General features: G+C 41.8%; 1 long non-coding RNA gene and 2 pseudogenes across 1 annotated transcript in view; all 3 read right to left on the bottom strand.

Annotated features, from left to right (window-relative positions):
* Positions 1-23,604, bottom strand: part of LOC146476994 (uncharacterized) — a 254,304-nt gene that overhangs the window by 134,875 nt on the left and 95,825 nt on the right. The window lies entirely within an intron of this gene.
* LOC146477006 (uncharacterized) lies at positions 14,272-17,227 on the bottom strand (annotated as a pseudogene).
* LOC146477005 (uncharacterized) lies at positions 18,918-21,231 on the bottom strand (annotated as a pseudogene).

The following is a 23,604-nucleotide window of genomic DNA, read 5'->3' as shown; positions in this document are numbered from 1 at the left end:
CTACTATCTTGTGCCTATCATACACTTCCTCCGATATTGTCAGAGTTAACTGGTTTAACATCCGAGTTAAATTCGACTTCGCATTCTTTTTCTCTCTTTTCAACACTCCAACTACCGTATGTAATTGAATGACTTCGTTCTCATACCTTTCTTGATCGTGTTGTTTTTCCTCGTTGGCCATTTCGTCTCACTCTTCGCCAAAAATGTCGATCCGTGGTTTGAAATTTCGCAACGTCAGCGACCGATTTCTTCCTCCAAACACTCCACACGAAAATGTTGCAAACTTCGCCGAAAAAACCTTTAAAATCCGGCTCGAAGGACCAAAATCGTTCAGGCGATTTCCCGAACCTGTAATTCCGTAAAGTTCCAGCCCTTAAATGTCCCAAAAGTCCGACAATAACCCTTCATAAACCACGCAACCACCGAGCTTCAAACCAAAATCCAACTCTCTTTATTTGGCTCGCGCGATAAATACAACGCGCCATCAATTTCAAAGTTACAAACTAACCAATGTGCGCGCGCTTTTAAATCTGTCAATCAAACGAAACTTGTCAGCGCGCGCTCTGAAAAGCGTAAATTAAATATCAAGTTTCACAAATGTTTTCGTTAAAATCACAACAACAACGGTACATAAATGACCTACTTTCAATCTTCAGAGAGAGAGAGAGAGAATGAATGACTGAATGAATGAATAAATGACCTTTATTTATCCACGGAATTTACATCAGTAAAAGAAAAACTACTGCTTTACAGAAAAGCCATGTTAAAGGTAATACAAGTTATTCAAAGGTTAAAATATACTATTTAACAATTATTCCACGAGCGCGTGTTGGATATGAGATGATAGATAGCTCATATCCAACAAGCGCAAGTGGAATAATTGTTTTATCAAAAACAATCAAGAAATATTGCTAGATCTAACTGATTTCGCTGTGAGAGAAGAACCAGCAGACAATTTAATGGCCGCCATTTCTTGGCCATGGTGTAATTGCTCATATACCATGGCCGCTCAGCCAATCAAATCCCTTGAATTGCATTATACAATGATCCAGTTTTTAATAAACACTGATAGACTATATATATACAGAACTTAAATGACAGCGAGGCTATTTATTTGTTTTTTAAAAGCAGAGAGAGTGGGAGCAGTTCTAATATGATATGGGATGTTGTTCCATATCTTTGCCCAAATAAAAGAAAAACTGCTGCTTTTAGCAAATTCGGTGTTATATTTGGGGAGGAGAAGTCTACTTTCACTCTCACGTAGCGCATAACCACTGTTACTTTTTTCAAAAAGATTGATGAGATAACCTGGAGCTTTGTTGTTTATAACTTTGTACATCACGATTGCTAAGTGTTTTTTCCTGATAGTTTCCAGGTCGTCCCATCTTAATTCTTGTCTAATATCAGCAGACCTTACATCGTAACCCTTTCAGGTTATAATTCTGGCCGCTCGATTTTGGAGTTTTTGGAGTCTCGCCGTTAGATTTTTATTTAAATTACCCCATACTACGTCACAGTAATCAAAGAGGGGTTTAATAACCGCGTTCTATATCGTTAGAAGTGTGTCTTGGGGAACATACTGACGAGCCTGTTTTAACGCAGCTAGTCCTGAAGAGACACGTTTGCAAAGGCTGTCAACATGCTCCTCCCATACTAGACGTTGATCAAATACAACTCCAAGGGACTTAGTGGACTACACTCTGGTTATAGGTTGCTCACCAATTTTCAAGGGATCTATCGCGAAGATTCCAAGATTAGATAGGTTATAATCAGAGGCAAAATACATGTACTCTGTTTTAAGAACATTTAAGCTAAGCTGATTAGCTAGTAGCCAATTTTGTAGATTATTCAGATCATGATTAACTTCCCGGTAAAGGCGCGCCGTAGATTTATGAGAATTTGTGTTTGTAGTGTCGTCTGCAAACATACGAGCTGTCGCATATTTTAAACACGCAGGAAGATCATTTATGTAAATAAGAAATAACAGTGGTCCAAGGATGGATCCTTGTGGAACACCACAGCTGATTTTTCGAGGCTCAGATGTGTATCCCTGGACCACACAAACTTGGTCTCTGTTAGAAAGATAGGATTTAAACCAATCCAGAGTCGGTCCACCAATCCCATACAGTTCAAGTTTATTCAAGAGAATCTCATCCGATACAGTATCGAAGGCTTTGGCCAAATCCAGAAAAACCACCACGTTTGTGTTACCTTGGTCAATGTTGAAATACCATTCATTCGTTGCATCGAACAGTGCTGTTACCGTGGAATGCAGAGAACGAAACCCAGACTGATGCTTAGTTAAAAGTTTGTTTCTTGAAAGATAAGAATACAGTTGGTTATATATAATTCTTTCAAAAACTTTTCCAACAGCAGGTAAAACAGAAATCGGTCGGTAGTTATTCGGATTAGACTTGTCATCCTTCTTATGTACAGGGAAAACTTTGGCACTTTTCCACTCCGATGGAAAAGTACCAGTTTCAACAGATTTGTTAAAAATTTTGCAGGGAGATTCCGCGAGGACAGGCGCTGCAACTTTCAAAAGTTTTGAGGAAATATAGTCGAGCCCGACAGCTTTCTTTGTTACAAGGGAGTTTAAGGTTTCAAGAATGGATGTTAAGGAAATCTTTTCGAAAGTTTGTCTTTGTCTTTGGTTTTGACAAATATTCTTTAAAATCGCAGTTGTTCTGCGGTAAAGTAGAGGCGAGTGTCGATCCTACCTCAGTAAAATGTTTGTTCAGCTCATCAGCAATTTTACAGGGCTCAGTGAATGATAGATTGTTCACTTTCAATTCGTTGATTGTGTCACTTTTAATTTTTCGCGACATTAGATCATTAATAGTTTTCCATATCTCTCGCACGTTACCAGAATTATTTTCGATTTCTTTATGATAATAAGCAGCTTTAGTGTCCCGTAATTTATTGTTTGTTTTATTTCTAACGCGTCTATACTCATTCCAATCGTTTAAGTCCCCCGAACGTACTGCCTTCTTTTTGAGATGATTACGTTTTATAATCATTCCTTTCAAATCAGGCGTGAGCCAAGGCGACACTTTATGTCGCACTCGTTTTGTTTTTAGTGGGGCATGTTTGTTAGCAACACTAGTGAAAAGTTGTTTCCAAACATCCCACATTTCATCTGGCGAATCCAAAAACTCAATATCTCCCCAGGGTAATTACTGCAGTTCTTGAATAAAGAAACTTGAGTTGAAATTCTTGAAAGTCCTTGTGCTAATATATTTATGTCTATTGTTGCTGGGAACTGCAATTTTCCGAACAACATATACAAGGCAGTGGTCGCTGATTCTGCAGTCAATCACTCCATGAGACACAACTCTTGATTCTTGGTTTGTAAAAATTAAATCGATTAACGATTTTGAAGTTACCGTTATTCTAGTTGGTTTGTTTATAATTTGTGTGAGCTGGTAGACTTCACTGATTTCAGTTAAATTGATCAGTTCAGAATTTCTACTTTCAGCCAAATAATTACAGTTCTTGTCACCAATGACAATAATCTCTTTGTTTTCAAATTAAAGTCGAGAGATTTAATTACATCTTCCAAATAGCAAAAGAATTCGTCTTCAGTTCCCGGGGGCCTATAAACAGCAACAATACAAAAAGGCTGAGAATTTGGTTTAAATATTTCAACAACAATTGCCTCGTAGATGTCGCTCTTGAGGCTTGATCGTGTTTTGAAATTTATTGAAGAGCGAATATACAGACATACACCTCCACCATTACGATTCCTATCCCTTCTGACAATGTCATATCCTTGGAAGTGAATGCAAGAGTTGTCAATTGAATCACTTAGTCTTGTTTCGTTAATTGCTAAAACATCCAGATTTTTGTCAGCCATAAAAAGTCTCAACTCATCGATGTGAGCAGGGAGACTAGCAATATGCAAAGACGCAATTTTAAAACCCGTTGTTTGCGGTACTAGGGATAGACGTTTACGCACGTCAGTAGGAATAGAACTCTCGCTGTCACCTCAATGAGTATTACTAGAATTAAAATGCTTCATTAAATTAGAAGCAAACAGGAAATTACCTTCGTGTGAAAGGTGTAGGCCACTGGAGTTAAAATGATTCTTTCGATTAATGTTGTTGTGCGAAATAAACTTCCAACCTCTGTTGGCCGTGAATTTACGCAAACCGTTGTTGATTTCCGTCACTTTACTATCGAGATTCGGCTTGTCGAGACGCTTTAAAAGGGAAGAGGTCGTCACTTCACTTGTGCAGTTTTGAGAAATGTTATCGGCAAGGTTGACAATATTGTCAATAACTTGGCGGGACGTGTTCATTTGCAAATCGTTTGTTCCAACATGCAAGATAAGTTCATCGGGCTCTGCTCTTATCGTTGGTATGCAGTAGCTCTCCATGTCCTCTGTTGTCGAAGCAATGAACGATTTTACTGTCACCAATGGTGCATTTCTTGTCCTAGAGAGCCTCCATCCGTGTATGCCTTTCACAATAGAATCACCCAAGACAACAACATTTTTCTTTCTTGGTTGTTCGTCGGCCTCGGTTTGCGCTGAAGTTCTAGAATTCGGTTGTGGTGTCAGAGAGAGAGAGAGAGAGAGAGAGAGCCACGAGCTGAATTGCGATAAGGTTTACAAATGCAAAATTACAATGGTGCTAAATTATAACTAATTAAAAAGCTTTACAACTAAATAAAAGGAGATGATGTTACACAATTTACCATTCGAAAACCGTATAGAATCACAAATTCAAGCATACGTCAAGTTCCTATATACAATAAGAAAACAATTATATCTAGTTCAATTCAGGATCAATGATCCAAGATCACTCAGGTCATGGTGCATCAAAGGAACCGACCAATCCACTCTGGGCGAGGATTCCTCAGTTCGTTTGATGCACCATGATCCGAGTGATCTTGGATCATTGATCCTGATCTGGATCATCCCAAAGAAACGCAACCCTAGTTTACCATCTGTTAAATATAACCTTTGGCTTAAGAACCTTGTAGAGTTGATAAGTGACAATTGTAACTCTAGTATAATTTGTAGTATAATTTATACAGTTTTAAGTAAATTGTAACATACCTAGCACATTTTCTTTTAGATTATTTGTATATTATAGACTTCATTAGTTAAGAAGTTCTTTTTCTTCAGTGTTCTTGATTCTCTGTAGTAGCTAAATACATTGACACGTGAATGAAGTTGTTGTTGTTATCATCATCATCATCATCATCATCATTATTACCAATTTTGGGGGCAAGAGTTAACAAAACAATATAGAAACCATTTTATTGTTTGAATTGTTCACTCACATAAAGGTCAGAAAAGATTACAAAGAGAGCAACATTTTTTTTGTCATCGCACAATGGTACACTGTTCATTGGCATAACAGTACTTAAAATGTGGTAGTTCTTGTTCCGGCCAAAGGCCTGTTCAACATAAATACGAACATTTGCAATTCTTGCCATATTGCTGACATCATGAGAAGACATTTGAAAATTTCCAATAGTACTAGGAGGGATGGCTAAAGTTGCTTAAGACATTGCCAAGTCATCACAGATCTTAAATGCCCTATCTGCCAACACTTAGTCATAAGGTTATAGGACATTCATAAATTTCCTCTCCATTACAATAAATTTACCAGAAGCTCTGCCACCATAACAGTCAGAAACAAAGGATATTAGGCCATTAGGCATAATATGTTTGTAATCAGACCAGCATGGGGCTTGCACTTCTAGGCTGGAGGGGGTTTCTACAAATACTTTGGAACAATCAATGATACACCTAACTTTCGGATAAAACTTCTCAAAACACTTAGGCAGAGTTTTGTTTGTTCTCTTGAAGGCCATGTTACAAGCCATGACAGTTTCATATTCATTAGCTTGATCCATGTTGTAATAATGGAGCGTATTAGAGTTTCGGGGGTATCAAACCTAAATGCAAGGTCATCCACACACAAGGCCAAGCATAGGCGTATCATGACTATCAAGAGTTCTTGTTCCAGCCCTAACTTTCTGGATGGGCCAGGCTCACTCTGAAAGGGTGAAAATATATGAGAGTCCCTACCAGAGTATCTTTTTGGTTCCTCTGCACTTGTTTGTTGTTCTCCTTTCATGTAAATCATCTTTAAAGCTTTTGGGCGAAGGTAATCAAACAGAGCTTTAAATGCATTCGTGTTGGGAAAGACTGTGTATAACTGTACATCTGCATCCCTACTAATCTTTTCTGAGGCTGTGCATAAAGAAATGTAACCACTACCTAGTCCTCCATGTTTGGGTTTCTTGCTCAGAATTTGAATCTTGAATATTTTCAGAATCACCTCGGGGTAAACTGTTTATGCCCGGCCATATTCCAACCTACGCCTCCTCTTTCTTGGTGACTTGCATTTTGCATGGTCAAAAGGTGTCAGGAAGACAGTAAGAAAAGGATTGTCCCTTGTTGGCTTACTATCCTTAAAGTGATTAGAACAAACAACACTTTCTAAAGATGTGCCAAATTTCAAATCCTTTCTACCCTTCTGCACTTGAACACACCATTTTTCCACGGAATCAGCCTTGTATGGTTTGTGAAAACGGAAAGTCTCGACATGTGAGTGGACAACAAATTTTTCTGGATAACGTTGGTCGTGGTCGCAGCCACCAACACAGCACTTGTCCCCAATACCCATGTCTGGCAGATGCTATTTAACGAAAGGGAAAATGTTAAATTCATAAAAAGTATACCAAATTGATCTAATTGGGGCGAAATCACTGCACTTATCATTCAGAATTTTTAATTTTTAAGATTGAACTAGTGAGCAGCACGTCTGCAAACTCTTAGAATTCTAAAACTATTTATTTTCTCCTATGCGTTTTGTGTGACTTACGCACACTTCATCAGGGAGTTTCACAATACAACATAAGTGATCTGTATATATGTAACGAATCAACAGCAGCTAAGATTCCAACTTGTATGTGACTACATGTCTAACTCACATGTGAGAACAGCCTTCTAAGAAAGTATCATATGTAAATCATTTTACGCTAAAGCATGCTGGGTAAAACGCTTTCCTCTTCAAACAGAACCATAACCATTGTAGATATTTGAGAGAGCTAATACACAAGCAAAAATGAACATGCACCATAATGTCAAAGGTCCCATCTCGGGGAAGTGTCACTTCGGTCAAAAGTCAGGACCGCACTTGTTTACAGCAATGCAAACTCGGCACCTGTGACAAGAAATACAGTGCATAATAAGTGTAATGCACATCCTACAATTAATCAGAATATCAGGCAGGATGTCGAATAACTCGACCACTACGAGTTTCAGTTTGAGGCTTAGTCAAACTGGGAGATGAAATGACAGGGGATTCCCGCAGCAGAGTGAGTGGTGGTGTATCAGAATTAGTCAGCGTGGAGAATGCAGTTGGTGTAGTTTCATCAGGTGTGGGTGGCACAGGGGCCACAGGTTCTGAGGATGGAGATGACAAGGAACCAGCCTTAGGTTTTGGTAGAGTCTGGGGTGGTAATGTTGTTGCTGTTAATGAATTAGGCAGCAGTTTGTCAGGGAGAGCTGGTTCAGCTCGGTTACAAGGCGGCGAGGTGCTCATGTATCGAGGAGGGGCAAGCTGGACTTTGACACGGTTTCTTCTGATTTGTCTGTTGCCACTATCAATGAGGTAGGAATGAGGACCAGCAGGGCCAACCACTTTTCCCTGGATTCAGGCCTTACTCCAAGAGTAAGTGGCTTGCCATAAATATAACTTCCAGGAGGAAGATCGGGGATAGGTGTACTTGCATGTTTGTCATACGCCTTCTCTTGCTTCAGTTTGCAATGAATATGGTCAGCCATAACAGTGTCACGTGAAGGAGTGAAATGCTTCAGTGTGTATGCAAGTTGAGGGAGATCACTGCGCAGTACACGGCCAAACAAGTGTTGAGCAGGAGAGAAGGTGTGTCCAGCAGGTGAGGTGTTCTGGACGGACAAGAGGGATAAATCCACATCTTCAGCTGTGAGGAGGATGTGTTTGGCTGATTTGACAGCAGCTTCTGCTCGTCCATTTGACTGAGACCAGTATGGAGAGGATGTGATGTGATTGAATCGGTACATCTTGGTAAAGGTCTTGAATAGATCAGAGGTGAACTGAGCACCATTGTCTGTGACGAGAGTGTGTGGAATTTTTTGTCAGCGAAAATGCTGTTTAGTAGCCTGGATGACCACTGAGGATTGAATAGTGGGGAGTTTGTCGAGTTCATAAAAGTCACTGTCGTGGTCAACTGTAACCAGATATACAAGACCATTCAGTTCAAATAAGTCTTGGGAGACAAGCTGCCATGGTAGAGTAGGTACTGGGTAAGGGTAGAGTGGCTCCCTAGCGTGTTGATGTGCATGTTGAGCACAAATAACACAGGATTGGCACATGACCGTGATCTGACTATTGAGGTCAGGCCAGAAAACACAGATTCGGGCATGTCAAAGAGTAAACTCAGAACCATGGTGTGCAGCATGAAGTTTGTTTAAGAGGCTTTCGCTAAGACAAGAAGTGATGATGACGTGGTCCTGCTTGAAAAGCAAGCCATCATGAGTGGTGATATGGACATGGCATACGGACCAGGGTGATTGAGCCAGCTCTGGAACAGCAGCCTTGTCGTTTGGCCACCCATCGCTGATTAAAGAGCAGAGAATGTTCTGCTCAGAGTCTGTAGAAGCTGCAGCTCTGATGTCCCAAAGGGTAGCATCGTGGAAGTCAGAGAGGTCAGGAGTGTTGGACTCAGACTCAACTCAGTAGACCAGCTCATCATGCACTTACTTATGTGATGTGGTGGGTAAAGGAGCTCGAGAAAGAGTGTCTGCAATGTGTAGTGAGAAGCCCTTGCGAGATTCAACATGGAAGGCGTAGCATTGGAGCGGGAGCATCATACTCTGTAGGCGACGCGGAGCTGAGGCTAGAGGGCATTTGAAGATGGTCTGTAGAGGTTGATGATCACTTTGGATGTTTACATCTGACTTGCTGAAGAGTAGCTAATCAAATTTGTGAAAGGCATGGACAATAGCAAGTCTCTTTCTCAATCTGAGCATAGCGCTGTTCAGTTGGAGAAAGTGAACTGGATCTGAAGGCCACTTGTTGCCATTCAATGCTGCAAAAGCCAGTGCTGTCTGAAGCAGGTTGGAGCAGTGCAGCACCTAGGCCATATTCTGAAGCATCCACCTGGAGTATGACAGGAACATTCACGTCAAAATAGCGGAGGCAAGGGGCTTTGGAGACAATTCCCTTAGCTTGCGTGAACGCTTTGCTGTGCTGTTCAGACCAGAGAAAATCTTGCTTAATGTGTGTAAGGTCACGAAGAGGACAGACTAGCTCGCTTAGATTTGGGCAGAACTTGGATACATATGTGACTGTCCCTAGGAAGCGGCATCTGGCTGCCTTGTCAAGGGGTTGTGGCATGTCAAGAATAGAAGTGGCCTTCTCTTTAATCGGCTTGAGTCCCTCAGGGGTAACGATGTGACCCATGAAAGGTGCAGTAGGTGTTTCGAACTTAATCTTGTCCGTGTTGAATTTAAGATTGTGCTGGGAGAGACGATTCAGCAAATCCAAAAATTCAGCAGATGCAGGGCGCTCACGAACAACCATATTGGAGATCAAGGGAGTGGGTTTATTAACTCGAACCAACTGACCAGTTTCAATAAGCTTGTCTAGGGCTTCCTTGATGATAGGCAGTTTAGGTGTGGCATAGCGGTGGGGAACTGCTTGGATGGGCTTCACATCAGGATTAAGTGTGATTGAGGAGGGCTCACTCAGTTTGCCTAAGCCCTTAAACAATTCTGGTTTAGCAAGTTTAATGTAATCTTATGATAACTCACCAAGAGGTGGTGGGGATGTCTGAGGACTTGGAGAAGACTCAAGCTGGTTGGCAGTGTCCACATCATAATTGATGATGCCCATGTGGGTGCTGTCAGCCAGGCCTAAGAGGGGGGCGTAATAGTGTTGTGCAGTGATGATTTGAGCTACAATCTCACATGATTTCCCATGGCGAATGCACTGTAGTGTGGCTTGCCCAGTGGTTGGGATGACTGCCTTTGAGTAGTCAAGAAGGCTAACAGGAGACGGGTCTACTTGCACTGGAGGGAGCTTGCTGAGATCCGTGGCATGAAGAGTATTGCACGAGCAACCTGAGTCAACCTGAAATCTGAGCCGTTTGGTGGACGATAGTGAGGAGGCAGGAGGACTGAGGTCAAGATCAACAAAGATACCGTTGGGAGCAGATGATACTTGGCATACATCATGTGTGATGTAGTAAGTTGGTTGAGGGTTGCTGTGGGAGTTCCAGTCTGCATCGGAAACAACCTTAGCAGAGGATGCCCTGCAAACTTGCTGCCAGTTTCTGCGTTTGCCGCAACCGTGACATGTATCATTGGCTGCAGGGCAGTCACGGCAAGTGGCGTGTGAGGCATGTCTGCACCAAATGCAAGTGTTGGTGTTGGAGTAGGTATTTCCAGAGGCAGGACGTGTCCGACGCCGAAAAAGGATGGAAAGGCAATTTTGCCTTGGGTTTGTCTCCAGTGGGTGTAACTTTGTGGGCAGCTTCTTCTAGGTGTTGTTGAATGATTGCTGAGTCAGTTTGAATGCTAGCATTAAAATCATGAGCCTTGGAGATGACTTGAGAAAAGGTTAGAGAAGTTAGGTCTTCACGAGAGATAATGTCATTGCGAAAGTGTCAGAATGAATCATTTAGACAAATAACAAAAATGTCCCTCTGCAACCTGTCATCCACTGCTGTTGGGAAGTTGCATTTCTGATATTCCAGGCACAAGAGAGTGGGCCACGCTTGGATGGACATTCCTGGCTCTTGTTTCAGTATGCGAAGAAAGTTGTGTTTGTTTTGAATTATTGGCTCCCCACCAAGGTAATGTTGGGAGAGCTTGAAGGGCCATTGCGCAGGATTCTGCTTATCCTCATCCAGTGTTTTGGAGTCAATGGTGGTGGTGAGAACGTCCCATTCCACTTGCGGAAAAGCACGACGAAGAGTGGCCATGGCTTTGAAGCGTTTGGTTACTATCCAGATAGGAGCACTCGGATTTCTTTTTTCCGAGTATTCCTGTGTCACTTTCTAGAATAATACATCATTCTTATTCATTCCCCAGGCTGGAAATATACCATCACATTTACTTTACTATCCAGTAGTCGTCGCTGTAGCCCCAGAAATACCGGCGAACGCTACGTCAAAATTTTATTCAATCACCGAAGACACTCAGTAAACTGAGTAAACTGGTTCTAGAACACTAAGTTAAAAAATAAGCATTAGGGTAAATTACAAGTGAAACGGAGATAAGAACAGATAATACAAGACGCATAAAAACGACGATACGAACCATATCGGTGATATCTCCAAATAAAGATAAACTAGACGGCAGTGTGTTGACAGAATGTTTGTAACTAAACGGTAGATATGCGCTACCCCAAAACACGCAACCAAAAGCAGCGAGAAAATAAAATAACATGTGCTATATACTCCGAGTACACATAATTAGGTGCCACAAGTGTTATGTGGCCCCCATGAGACTAACGGGAAAAAATATAAAACAATAACGGAAAATTAACTAGGACGTAAGTGACAAAAAACTTGGCCGCTAAAAAGAACCTAGAACATTTCGTAACATTCCGGCCCCAAAAGGCGCACGTGAAATAATAAGCCTTTTCCAAATTTGTTCAAAAAATAAAAATTCTAGCTGTCCAAAGTCTATCAAGATTCTTGGCGGGAAAAAGGTCGTTCTTTAAGATTCTTGCGCGGGAAAAGTTTGTTTTACAGTCCATTTCATTTTCCATTCATCAGAGATCGCTCCAAAAGGCACAACGTGCGAACGTCTCGACGTAGATTAGTACTTGCGGTCCTGACAGTGACGTGTCGAACAACTCCATCTTGATCAGGAAAAACTTCTTGGATAATGCCCTTAGGCAGCGTCCATGCGGACAGTTCTCATCTACTAAAAGCACGCAATCGCCCACAGTGAGATTTTGTCGTTTACGAAACCATTTCTGTTTCTCTTCGAGCGTAGGTAAATATTCTTGAATCCAGCGTTTCCAAAACACGTCCGCTAAGTATTGAGCTTGTTTCCAACGTTTGCTTCCATATAGATCGTCGACGTCGCGTAATTCTTCGGGATGACAGCATACATTTGGCGGCAGGAGCAGAAGTTTGCTCGGAGTCAGAGGCTCTGACGGTCGTTTAAAATTTTCTCTACTTCACCAAAGAACGTCAGCAGTGTTTGATCGTCGACCAACTGGTTACCCAAAAGCATGCGAAGGATTTTTCGGATCGAGCGAATTATCCTTTCCCAAACCCCTCCAGCGTGACTGGCGTGAGGAGGGTTGAAAAACCATTGTATACCACGACTTCTGAGACTAGCATCGATTCGATCAGAGTTCCAGCGCTTTAAAGCAACCTTGATTTCGGACTCTCCCCCTCTAAAGTTTGTTCCATTGTCACTGAATATTTCTCTCCATGACCCTCGTCTGCTCACGAACCTTGTAAAGGCCTGAATAAAGGAATCGCTCATAAGGTCATGTGCTACTTCAATAAGAACGGCACGAATCGCTAGGCAAGTAAAGACACATCCATATCTCTTGGCGTGACTTCTCTTTACTTTCACCAAGACCGGCCCAAAGAAGTCTACTCAAACGGAAGAGAATGGTGGGGCGCAAGGACTAACTCTTGGGCAGGGTAACTGAGCCATGATCTGCTCACATGGACTGGAATTCCAGAGTCGACCCTTGATACACTTCGCTATCACTCGTCTTTCGGGTGCGTGTCCCCGAAGGATCCAGAATTTTTGTCTGAGACTCGCCAATATGTGACTGGCGCCAACATGGCCCTCACTTTCATGGTAGTTTTTGATGATTAAGTCGGAAACCGGGTGCTTGCTTGGTAAAACCATAGGGTGCTTGGCGCTGAACAGGATAGGGGCTTTACTAAGGCATCCTCCAACCCAGATAATGTCATCATGGATAGACGGGCTCAATTTACGTAACGGGCTGGCATATCCTATGCAATTCAGTCTCCCTCAGATAGAATTTCGATCCGACGAAGGCGCTGTTGACTCTTGCAGTGTTCTTTGCAGAATGGCCAGTTCTTTGGGAAACGTCTCTCGTTGAATTACTCTCACAATCTCCTTAGTTGCTCTTGTAATTTCTCCAACTTTCAAATTTCCTTTAAAGCATTTCTCAGAGGGAAGCCTGTTAGCTTGCACACGCAAATAATCTTTGAATCGTAGCAACCAAGCCACTGACGTCTGAAGCTTGTAGAGAGAGTAATATCTTGACATGAGGGTCTGTAAAATGTCTTCTTGTACCACAGTATGGACCTGAGACCCGTTTCGTCTAAGCTCGCAGTCGTCTTCACACAAGTTGGGTAATTGCTCCGTTTGTCTAGGCAACTTTGCTCCGTTTGTCTAGGCAACTTACTCTCCTCCTCTTTTAGAAAGTCCGGACCTCCAAGCCAGAACCTCAATTTCACAGGATCGATGTTCGACAATCCTCGCGAAGCTAAATCTGCAGGATTTGACCGTGAATTAACGTGGCGCCACTGACACGGTAACGAAACATCGCGGATTATTGCCAACCTGTTGACCACAAAGGTCTGGAATCTTTTGGTTTCATTCCTTAAGCACTGGAGAACTATGGTTGAGTCTGTCCAAAATATAGTCCTGTGGATTGGAAGATCGAGTTCTTCGAGGAACTTGTGTAACTTCGCTGAAACAGTAGCTGCAGTTAAGAGTGCATCCACAATAGGACCAGGCAGGGGCGGCACAAGCTATCTCACCGATTCCGATGAAACTTGGCCAGTTTGAAGGGATCAACCCAAAACTACTTCTGTCTAAGTTTAGGGAAATTTGGTCAAAACCGGGGGGAGTTGACCACCCCCTTGTTTTTTTTTTTGACAAAAATGACCAAAAATCACCTAAAAATGGTCAAAAGTGGAAGGCTCTACTCCTACAAGATTTCAACCAAATCTTTTCAAATTTTCAGTGAATGTTGTCCTACCTAAAGACAATGTATTGTCGTTGTTTTGTTCTTCTACGACTATTTCCTATCACACAAGTCGTCTCAGCCAAGACCCCCTCTCATGCAATTGTGAAAATTGTTAAAATACCCAAAGTTTAGGCCAAAATATCTCCAGTGGCGGAGCATGCTTCAAAAAAAGGAGCATACCGTCTAAAAGGTGGGACTTTATACTAACATTATCTACAAAAAAATCTTTGGTCACTCACTAAATTATTCGACAGGGCGGCTGCAAACACTTCGTCCACCACAGAGAACGCGCTAATTTGGTAATAATGACATTGCAACGGACAGAAAATTCCTCAAAATAGTTACACACAACTTTAATGAAATAGAACCGTTTCAAAGGCTTTTGTTTGTCCTAAGCCATGAAAATAACAATCGGCGGCTTAATGATGGCCTCTATTATTTTATAAGTGAACTACGTGACAGTACTTAATCTTCGCAAGGCACGCACCCGAGTAACACAACACTTTCAAAATGCTTACATTGTCTGTACTTGAACGTTAGAATGATTGCATAATGAAATTTCCTTTTGTTCGTCTAATAGACGAATAATACACTTGCTTGAAATTTACACGCCTGAAATCGCATCTTGATGCAGAAAACTTTATCAGAAAGACCTCACTATACTGAAAATAATATCAACTGCGTGTTTTTGTGACCTATGCCCTGATGGACTGCCCTTTGTAAAACCTATCAAAGAGAAAATTCAGAATAAATATGATCAAACAAATAAACACTCTGATCGAAAGTAAAGTTATAGTTCTAGCTCCCTCCTGATTTGAAGCCGTGTTCTAATGATGGGAGCTTCTGCCACGTGTGGGTCTTCCTCCTCATCTTCGCTTTCTCCTCCATCGGGTACCGTTTCTGTTGGTGCTGGCCTTGCCTCCTCCCTTCTATGAAGAGCCCCACTCCTGTTTAATGCGGCCAATCTACTGAAATATCTGGAATTCTGGGTAGATGTCAGGCACTCGTCTTGGGTGAACGCCTTCTTTCCCTCAGGGGTCTGCATGGACCTCATTCGTGCTGCAACATCCTCAGCCGTTGCTTTATTCCCAGTGTCCTCTCCTTGAAGGAAGACTTCACGCAAAATTGGCGCACTTTGGTGGTGAAATGAACAGACTTCTTGGTCTTTTTTAAAGCCCAGCCCATGTCAGCTGTTGGCAGTGCGTCTTCCGACTGGCTATGGGAAACTGAGGCGGATGCAGACGTGGGTGGATGTGCTGCTTCCATGTAGCTACCAGAAATTGACTTGCACGTCTCTGCCCACTTTATCTTTATCACGTCGTACGTGGACTCTCTCTCTAATGCCAGAAGGTGTTTTTTGGCATCAAGGTGTCACTGAAGGCTGCTGTGATTTTGGTAAACCTTTATACAACCCTCCTCTGGGCAGCCAAAGACCACACTCTCTTCTTCTTCAAGCTGAATCCCTTCCGCGGCTATAGGTTCCATTGGAGGTGCTGCAGGCTGCTGTTCCCATGTGTTGGAAGGGGCATGGAAGACACCAGTCAGCATGTCAGGACTACTGAATGCCTGGTGAACTTGTAAGTTCGTCGGGCCTTGAGGGGTACCTACATGCGCCAGCGACGCTGCAGAAAAGACCTTTCCGGGTCCGACATTGTAGGCCCGGCAAGCAATGATCTCTCCACTTTCAGTAAACATGGAGTTGTTCAAAGACTGTATACCACTGAACGAGTGCTTGGTCATGGTTTGGGACCTTTCATCAACCTTGTACACCGCTGAGTAGCAGCCTTTGACGCCCCCATGTGAGTCGATAGCAGCTTTCATGTCACTGGCTGTCTTGATGTCATTGCCCTCGTTAATGTAGTGCCTAATATGGCTCTTCAGGGCGGCGGCTCTTCAGTCACATATGTCTTTCCCAGCTTGGGCCTCACTGAAGTCATAACGAGCTATGCAGACACCAACGCGCTGTCCAAGGGCTGAAAGACTGAGAAGAAGAAACGCGCAATGATAACAGCCTGCGTTGTCAGATCTAAGGAAGGCTTCATTCAGTCTAGATTGCTGTCGCTTCACGGTGGTTAGTGAATCTTCGATGATGGAGGCAACGCTAAACCAGTTTTGATTGCATTCATCAAATAAGTGGATAAATGTACGTGTCTGAAAATCATAATAGTAAAGCATTTTAGCATGAATAATGTGGCCAAGGGGCATTCTTTTCAATTATCCAAATTTGTAATCAGTTAGAGTAACAAAGAGTGTGCTCACGAGAAACTAGTTTATAGTGGTCAGCAAGCGACAAAAGAGAAGGCATATGATTCCCACCTCAATTGTTTCATTTTCTGCTCTAGTGATGGCCACCGATAGATGCCAAGATTTCCCCTTCTTTCCAAACCAGTCGCGCTGCATTTCGCGAAAGCTGGTTGCAATGAATTTCATCGCCCAGTCCATTATGAGCAGCACCTGCGATGGTTTCAGGTTATCAATAATTTCGCTTTTGGCCGCGTCCTGGTGAACTGAACAAAGAACATGCGATTTCCAATCGTCTATGCTCGGCGCAGCGAAGCTCAAATCATGCTGTAACTCCTCTCGTTTATTAGGACTGAAAATGGAAAGAGTACAGCTGGTCAACATCATGTCGTGATAGTATCTCTTTTTTGGAGCCGTTTTATCAAAAAATAATGATTCCTCTCTCATTTTTTTTCCTAAACCGTGTTTCATGCGCATTTGAAAATTTATATTGATAATTGCGCAATAGAAATTAATAAAATTATTTTATTATTATTTATTCATTTAAAATTTATTTTCATTAGGTTAAGAACCACCCAAAGCCTTACAAATTTTTTAAACTCATAACAAGCTCCTTGGGAACGAGGTTGTTCTGGTTAACTATGAATGCTGCACTCTTCTTTTTTGTCACTAATATGTTCTTACGTAAGGTGTACTTCGCTTGAATCCACTGCTAGTTGCAGATATGTGACGGCATTCTTTAGGTCCTCGCACCGGTCACAGGTGATGGTATGCTGAAGTTGGCACTGACCCTTGTACTCTGTTTGTTTCCAATTGAGGGGGAACACTCTGCAGTGATCTGCGCATGGGGATTCGCTGGGTTTGTGGATCTTAAAATCCGTTTTCAGATACTGCCGACCAGCTTTGAGTCGCATTAGAATGTTATCGGCAATTGTGCTATCCAGTCCTGTGATAGACAAATACACATAATAATAAATATTGAGACTCCTTTAGCTTATTCAAAATTGTGATAACTCCTGCACTCACTGCAATAATGGAAAATGTTTGTATCTCACCGGCTTGTTTGAGTTGATGAGTGATGTCCTCAAGAGTGGCAAGTGGTCGTACCCCATCTGTCTGAGTGCTATCAAGACCGGCTAACGATTTCTTTAGTAAAGCCCCACAAACCTGAACACAAACAAAAATGCTTTGGTTTCAAACTAATATTATTTCTAATTGCAAACCACTACTACAATTAACCCTGATCAAAATTGGTCATTTGCTTGCGTTTATAATACATACCTTGATTATATTGAAGAGCGTGGAGCGTCTGAGAGGCTCAAAACTGGACTCTTCACAGAAGTTTAAGTACATGCGCACTAGGTGGGAGGATATAACTGTGCGTACCATGTTCGGGATTTCTAAGCTCTAGCCATTCTCCAGTTTAAGAGTTCTGGTGCCATACGCCACATCTTGAAGAAATGATGGACTGGACAAGTAGTCGAGAAAGTGGTCAACTTTGACAGCATCCAAATGGCATCTGGTGATCCTTGGTGGGTCAATGGGTTGCCCAGGCTTAGTTTGGAAAGCGTGCTTCCTTGCCTTGTCGATTCTCCATTTTGAGAGACCCGGAATCAAAGCCAGTAGCTCGGTCTTCGAGTAGTCGGTAACGAAAAGCGACAGGATCTGCTGTGTCGTGTACCAATAGGCGGCCTCCTCATACAAAATCACCAGTTGGCCAACCAGCGTGGCTTCAACTATACCCTTGGCCGCTTGGAAACGAGTGCGCCGTTGCATAACTTGCTGGTAGAGCCAGGAGGCGTTGCTAGGGGCAATGGATTCAAGCACGCCTCCAATAGCCTGTTCTGCTTTTTTCCAGTAGTAGCGCTGGGTTCTGGATGACATGGTAAGAACGTCAGATTGGCACTGTGACCTCACCGGGCTGACCCTTCCTTCAGTAGCCATTCTGAGGAAATTATTAAGGTAGTAAAGGCGGTGCTGTATTTGAAGGGTGGGCTGCCATTCTGCCGACGTTTCTGCTACACCAAGAGACTCCTGGGATGCAGATGACGTCTGCGACAAAACGTCTGAATGGTGGTCGCTGGGGTCAGAGTTGCAATCGCTATGCTGGAAGAGAAAAAAGCCTTATCTAGGACATATTTAATTATTCCATCATTTTGGCATTGTTCCCTTATAGTCAGCGTGCAAGAAAAATTTTGGCGCCACAAGTTTTACATGAAAGAATTCCTGTCAGCCTTTATACGAATCTGCTCAAACCTCTCTAAAATTAATAACAGGAGTAGAATAAGCTTTGAATAGTAATTGTTAAGAGTTATTGATGATTATATTTTATCAAATTTCGCGCGATACGCTTCAAATGAAGTTCGATAAACAAGAGTGAGCAACACGAAGCAATTTTGTATCATTCGAAATTCGAAACCACGATCGCAAAGCGTACTCGAAGACCGGTTTTCTTTGAGAGAAGAAAATTCTATGATGCAACCATAATTACAGTGACTCTCAGTATAACAGCCAATTTTTACGAATCCCGAGCTTATTCAAAGTTTATGCAAATAATTGTGAGAAGAAACATTTTGCTCAATACATCAAGCAACAATTATTGACCCCTCCCCCTCCTTCCCTGAATTGTTCTAAAAGATCGGTGGATTCTGATAACAACTACAAATCAAGGGACGCAAACGCCCCAGCCCTCTGAAATCAGAAAACTTATTCACACTCTGCCGAAGAAGAACTTACCTCACTAATGAGTTCTTCTTCGAATCCTACGTGAAGGACAGGGTCAGCTGACAATTGTTCGGGTTCTTCCATAGCAGGCGGTAACTGTGGTAGCTCTACTATTTCCTCTGTGGACTCCGCGGAACATGAAGGTTCGTGAATCAGAGGCTCTGGGTGAGACTTTGATGCCGGTCCGGGATCTCGCACATCGGAATCTGCTTCCGTAGAACCTACAGTTTTGAGGTGGTCACCACGGCATTGTCTACAAACCCCTACGTACAAGAATGAACCTAAAATGAGTTTTGATAGTATTTTGGTTTGTTAGTTTGTAGTTACAGGCTGGATAGATCAAATTATTAGGAACATTTGCAGCAATCAACAGCTTGCCTGCATCTCTTTAGACGCTGTTATATTTCCTACAGGGAGAGATTTTACTAGGCTAAATTCCAAACAGGTTTGTGCCGCCATTACTAGTCAAAAGAGAGCCCCAGAAGACCTGCCAAAAAAATATATTGCTGAAACCGAAACCTCTTCTTCTGAAATTGGGGTTGTCAATTTGACCCTGTTGTAGTTATTAGTAAATAGTGCCCCAGGAAATACTAGAAGTCCCGGCAATGTCGTAGGCCAGCATAGGCCATCGCTAAATTTATAAATAGCAGCAATTCCAGTGCAGATTTTAATAAAAAATCTGACAATTTTTTTCAATGGTTGTTGTAGAACACTCATTCTTAATTGACACCGGGCTCCATATAAGAAGGCCTGACCCTGAGGTTTAGCAAAAAAATATCTGTAAAGTCACTGTAACTTTTGAGCGAATTGCCCTGCCCCACCCCCCTCCTCGGAAAAATGATCGATTAGAAGCAGGAGCCTATGACCAATGGCTGCTTTTGGAAGGTAATCTAGCTAAAGTACCAAAAAGAAAACAACGGAAGGGTCAAATTGATATGGAAGATTTCAAAATAGAATAAAACTCTTGTAGATCAAAATTCACTACACAACTTCCTAGTATTTGTTTGTTTTTCTTTTGCGAAATAAATATACCCTATAGCTCATAACTAATTTTTTTTACAAGATCTTCCGTCCTCCCCCCCTCTCCCCACAAATAAAGAAAAGAAAAAGAAAATCCTTTCCTACTCTTATATTGTCTCTATTAATAAAACAATTGATTAAACTAGTGTATTAGTCAATTATTCGCCCCATGTAAGGGAATCCGGATTCCGGATTCCGTGAAATTTTTGCTTGTGGAATCCGGGATCTTGGGCTTTGCAATCCAGAATACAGCTCAAGGAATCCGGAATCTCACTAACGATTGAAATCCAGAACCCAAGTTCCACTGGCAAAGACTGGAATACAATACCTGAAATCTGGAATCCACTACGAGGAATCCAGAATCTAAACCTGTCTTGATTCCCTTACATGGGGCGAAATCAACAAGAAACCAAAGCTTGCATAAGTGCTGTATTTACATTCAGTGATCACGCTTACCTGAGCCCACGGAAACCAAAACGTCCCACCTTTCCTTTACCTCTTCTGACATTTTCAAATTCACCCCTCTGGATACTTTACCCTTACGGCGACCATGCAGCGGATGCTGGCACTTTCTTGAAGGACAATATTTTACTCCAAGTAAAGCGCGATGCTTTGGACATATAACCATATCCTCACCCTTTTCGCCAAACAAACCAACACGAGCAAGTATTAGCTCTCTCTCAGAGGTTATACATGATTGTGTTGTTTGTAATTCTCTTCAGTGCGCCTTTACATCACTGACGCAAGAATTCAAGGGATAAAAGTGCGTACAATCGGGGTATCTAGTTGATACATCACACGCACTAGTACAGTGCACAGCAAAAGAGCACGAGAACTGTGACATTGTTTTTAATGAGAGACCTTTTCACCTCTGCATCGTATGCCTCTAACTGATCGGCGTAGGTGAGAAACACTTTGAAATACCATCCATGCACGTGCACGCATTTTCTCAATCAAAAGTCTATTTATAGAAAGCCTGTGAATCTCAACAACCTTTCGATGTATATGGGTTATTTAATATGGAAGATCGAATCAAGCTATAAAATTACAAAGATGTATGCGCTTGCCAGGAAGTAATTTCCAGGGATTATTTTACAGCCAAACGCTTTTCTCCTTTTTAGGCGTATTAGGTATCCAACAATGAGTCGCAAGCAAATCAATTTATTTTCCGTAGAGCGAGGTCTTTTTGATAACGTTTTCTGTATCAAGATAAGATGTCAGGCGTCCAAGTTTCAAGCAAATGTATTATTCCTTTATTAGACGAACAAATGCAAATTTCATTATACAATCATTCTAACGGTCAAGTAAAGACAATGTAAGCATTTTGATAGTGTTGTGACTCGCTTGAGTGACTTAGCGGAGAGTAAGTCCTGTCACCTAGTTCACTTATACAATAATAGAGGCCATCATAGACCCATTCGGCTAACGCAATGTTGTACCCAATTCAAATTCTTTGGGCATAAAATGTTTTGTTCTAAGTATTTCCATATCATATAAATGTGAATGCTACATTATAATGCAAATGAAATAAACAAAGAATCTTAACCCCGGGGATCTGAATTGGGTACAACATTGGGTAAGCCGAATAGGTCTATTAGGACAAACAAAAGCCTTTGAAATGGTTCTATTTCATTGAAGTTTTTAGTGTGTAACCATTTTGCGGCATTTTCTGTCTGTTGCTATGTCATTAGTACCAAATTAGTGCGTTCTAATGAAAAAAAAAAACTGACGTGGGTACCCTGTGGTGGCCAATTATTTTTAAAAAAGCAATTAGATAGAAATGGTTTTATTTCATTAGAGTATCTGGTGTGTAACCATTTTGTGGCATTTTCTGTCTGTTTCTGTGTCATAATTACCGAATTTGCGCGTTATGATGAAAAAAATTGAAGCGGGTACCATGTGTAAAAAACAAAGTTTTTCGATAGTTTCACGAATTGTTAAAAGTTTACCTCTGCTGACTTTAATGGCATTTTAGTCATTGGCTTCCTTTTCACACTGGTTGCTCACAACAAAATCTACATCTTTGTCAGGAATAAAGCATATTTTACTTTGCCTCTGAATTGGAGGCACATAATTTCTTTCACTGTTGGAGAGCTGGGGCTTTGGTCTATTTAAAAGCAACTCTTGGACGGGACGTGGTATCTCTTCACTAGAACTATTGCTGTAGGGCAGACGCCTTCTACTTAGCGGAGCTTGGCTTGAGGATGAATGCCCTAAGACATTAGCCAATCGATGATCACTGAGCATCAGATTTTCGGGAGTATTTTCCAGGGGTTGAACTCCAGTCGAATTAGTTTCTGCGTTGTCAACATACTTCTGGTCGGTTCGGGTGGGCTTAATTAAACTGCTGTTGGACATGTCGAGAATTGCCTGGGAACGTCCTACAAATGGCTGCCCTTTATTATCAATGATGATAAGCACTTCAGCGTTTGTCATTGCATGGAGCTTTAGACCCTTACTAAACAGAGTAGACTTTCGCTTGTACAATGCAGATGATCTGGCTTGAGGATCGGCGACAAACTTTACTTTTTCTTTGGAACGACGTGCCGTTTTCTTTCCCACTTGTGCCTTAGTAGTTTCTCTGAAACGAATGAAATTACGTGAGTGCGAAACATAATGCAAATAATATTCCTGATAATGGTCAAGCAGTTTCAGGTACACTGTAGTCTGTGTAGTAAACAGCTGGAAATAATGTATTCAAAAAGAAAGAATACTTACTCGAATGCTTCATATACATCCACTCCTGGACTATCTGGGACATTATCCAACATTATGTAGAGCAATACAGTAGTTGTTTATCTTTCTTTTAAAATTGACTCTCGATGCATCAGGATAATTTTTTATAGAGAAGCAAAGTTATTGGTTTATAGGTGTCGTTTTGACAGCATTCACGGCATGGGGAAATCGAAAATCATTTCCGTCACTAACAGTTGCGCACTTCGTGATTGCGACATACTGAAAACTTTGTCAGTCGGATCCTTGTATCCATTGGTAATTATTTTACAACTTGTTTTCCAAACTCTCGGAGGATGGCTTATGAGATTTCGATCAAAGGTGTGCAAATAAAAGGGTAAGTACTACTGCTTGCTGTTATACTGGTATAAAATTATCACTTGATCAAGGGCATCCCGGAACCTCGTTATGTAATACTTACTCTCATTTCTCTTGTGTTTCAGTTATCACCACTTCAAAATAAAAGCTCCTACTGGAAAACCACTAGTAATCCGTCCAGAAAGTAATGAGCACGATCCCATTCACATCCACATTCCTAATGAGATGGATCAAATCTCAGAGCCGCTAAGAACGGTGGAAATGTTGAGCAAGTCTCAAAAGAAAAAGTACACTCTGCGAGAAGTCATAGGATCTCAGATCGGGCGAGTTCAATACTTCTTGAACAGATAGCTCAGTTTCCTGCTTAATTGTGGCAAGATTACCAGCATCCAAGGGTATGTTAATATCAAACCAGCTCAGTTATTTTGTCCCCTAGCTATAATTGTAGCTTCCAAGTATAAATTCTAGCGGAAACGCATGTTAAGCCTTCTGTAGCAAGTTTTATTGACAGGCTCCCTTCTATTTAAGGACCGTTTGTGGGGAACCAACCGTAACTGCCCATCCCACCACACAGCAGAAGTATCAC

This window comes from Pavona decussata, unplaced genomic scaffold, assembly GCF_977016875.1.
Source record: "Pavona decussata unplaced genomic scaffold, jaPavDecu1.1 SCAFFOLD_72, whole genome shotgun sequence".
Taxonomy (NCBI): Eukaryota; Metazoa; Cnidaria; class Anthozoa; order Scleractinia; family Agariciidae; genus Pavona; species Pavona decussata.
The sequence above is the reverse complement of the archived record's forward strand: the minus strand, read 5'-3'. Positions and strand labels throughout refer to the sequence as shown.